General features: G+C 38.6%; 1 pseudogene; it reads left to right on the top strand.

Moving 5' to 3' along the window:
- The first annotated feature begins 780 nt into the window (after positions 1–780).
- On the top strand, positions 781–1893 carry LOC111521625 (annotated as a pseudogene).
- The last annotated feature ends 795 nt before the right edge of the window (positions 1894–2688 follow it).

Genomic DNA, 2688 nt, shown 5'->3' with positions numbered 1-2688 from the left:
TAACTGAGATTTTGTTTTTATTTTTTGTAGAGACGGGGGTCTTGCTATGTTGCTCAGGCTGGTCTTGAACTCCTAGCCTCAAGCAATCCTCCTGCCTCGATCTCTAAAAGTGCTAGAACTATAGGCGTGAGCCACCATGACAAGCCTGAGTGAGATTTATTTCAGGAATTTAAGGTTAGTACAACGTATGAAAACTAATCAATGTAATACAACAAATTAACAGAATAAAGGACAAAAACAACATGATTATCTCGTTAGATAATGATTGAACACATCTGTGAAAAATCCAGTTAACATCATATTTAATAGTGAAAGACTAAAAATATTCTTCCTAAGATCAGGAATAAAATAAGGATGTGTGCTCTCACCACTTCTATTCAACATTTTACTGGCAGTTCTAACCAGGAAAACAGGCAAGAAAAAGCAACAAAAAGCATCCAGATTGGTAAGGAAAAAGTAAAACTACATCGATTTGTACAAAATCCATAGAAAATTATTAAAGCTAATAGACAAGTTTGAAGGATACAAGAGCAATATAAAAGTCAATTATGTTTCTGTACACTAGAAATGAACAATCAATAACGAAACTAAGAAAACAATTCCATTTATAATAACATAAAAAATAAAATACTTAGGAATAAATTTAACCAAGGAAATATGAGATTTGTTTACTGAATGGCTAAATATCATTGAAAGAAATTAAAGAAAGAAATTAAAGACTTTTCTGCCCGTGGACGCCGCCGAAGCAGCATCGTTAAAGTCTCTCTTCTCCCTGCCCTCATGTCTAAGTCAGAGTTTCCTAAAGAACCCGAACAGCTGAGGAAGCTCTTCATTGGAGGGTTGAGCTTTGAAACAACTGATGAGAGCCTGAGGAGCCATTGTGAGCAATGGGGAATGCTCACGCACTGTGTGGTAATGAGAGATCCAAACACCAAGCGTTCCAGGGGCTTTGGGTTTGTGACATATGCCACTGTGGAGGAGGTGGACGCAGCCATGAATACAAGGTCACGCAAGGTGGATGGAAGAGTTGTGGAACCAAAGAGAGCTGTCTCAAGAGAAGATTCTCAAAGACCAGGTGCCCACTTCACTGTGAAAAAGATATTTGTTGGTGGCATTAAAGAAGACACTGAAGAACATCACCTAAGAGATAATTTTGAACAGTATGGGAAAATTGAAGTGATTGAAATCATGACTGACCGAGGCAGTGGCAAGAAAAGGGGCTTTGCCTTTGTAATCTTTGACGACCATGACTCCGTGGATAAGATTGTCATTCAGAAACACCATACTGTGAATGGCCACAACTGTGAAGTTAGGAAAGCCCTGTCAAAGCAAGAGATGGCAAGTGCTTTTTAGAGCCAAAGAGGTGAAGTGGTTCTGGAAACTTTGGTGGTGGTCGTGGAGGTGGTTTTGGTGGGAATGACAACTTCGGTCGTGGAGGAAACTTCAGTGGTCGTGGTGGCTTTGGTGGCAGCCGTGGTGATGGTGGATATGGTGGCAGTGGGGATGGCTATAGTGGATTTGGTAATGATGGAAGCAATTTTGGAGGTGGTGGAGGCTACAATGATTTTGGCAATTACAACAATCAGTCTTCAAATTTTGGACCCATGAAGGGAGGAAATTTTGGAGGCAGAAGCTCTGGCCCCTATGGCGGTGGAGGCCAATACTTTGCAAAACCATGAAACCAAGGTGGCTATGGCGGTTCCAGCAGCAGCAGTAGCTATGGCAGTGGCAGAAGATTTTAATTAGGAAACAAAGCTTAGCAGGAGGGGAGAGCCAGAGAAGTGACAGGGAAGCTACTGGTTACAACAGATTTGTGAACTCAGCCAAGCACAGTGGTGGCAGGGCCTAGCTGCTACAAAGAAGACATGTTTTACACAAATACTCATATGTATGGGCGAAAAACTCAAAGACTATATTTGTGACTAATTGTATAACAGGTTATTTTAGTTTCTGTTCTGTGGAAAGTGTAAAGTGTTCCAATAAAGGGTTTTAATGTAGTTTTTTTTTTTTTTGCACCCATGCTGTTGATTACTAAATGAAATAATCTGATCGTGACGCTGAATAAATGTCTTTTTTTAAATGTGCTGTGTAAAGTTAGTCTACTCTGAAGCCATCTTGGTAAATTTCCCCAACAGTGTGAAGTTAGAATTCCTTCAGGGTGATGCCAGGTTCTATTTGGAATTTATATACAACCTGCATGGGTGGAGAAGCCATTGTCTTCGGAAACCTTGGTGTAGTTGAACTGATAGTTACTGTTGTGACCTGAAGTTCACCATTAAAAGGGATTACCCAAGCAAAATCATGGAATTATTGGTTATAAAAGTGATTGTTGGCACATCCTGTGCAATATATCTAAATTGAATAATGGTACCAGATAAAATTATAAATGGGAATGAAGCTTGTGTATCATCCATTATCATGTGTAATCAATAAATGATTTAATTCTCTTGAAAAAAAAAGGAAATTAAAGAAAACCTAAATAAATGCAAAGATAACCCATGCTCATGAATTGGAAGACTTAATCTTATTCAAATAGCAATACTCCCCCATGTTGACCCAAAGATTCAATGCAATACCTGTAAAATTCTAACTGTTTTTTTTTTCCCAGAAATGAACAAGATAATTCTAATGTTCATATAGAAATGCAAAAGCCAAAAATCTCCTGAAAAAGAACGAATTTTTTTCTTA

The sequence above is a fragment of the Piliocolobus tephrosceles genome, chromosome 4, assembly GCF_002776525.5.
Source record: "Piliocolobus tephrosceles isolate RC106 chromosome 4, ASM277652v3, whole genome shotgun sequence".
NCBI classification, from domain to species: Eukaryota; Metazoa; Chordata; class Mammalia; order Primates; family Cercopithecidae; genus Piliocolobus; species Piliocolobus tephrosceles.
This window is presented reverse-complemented; position numbering and strand designations above follow the sequence as displayed.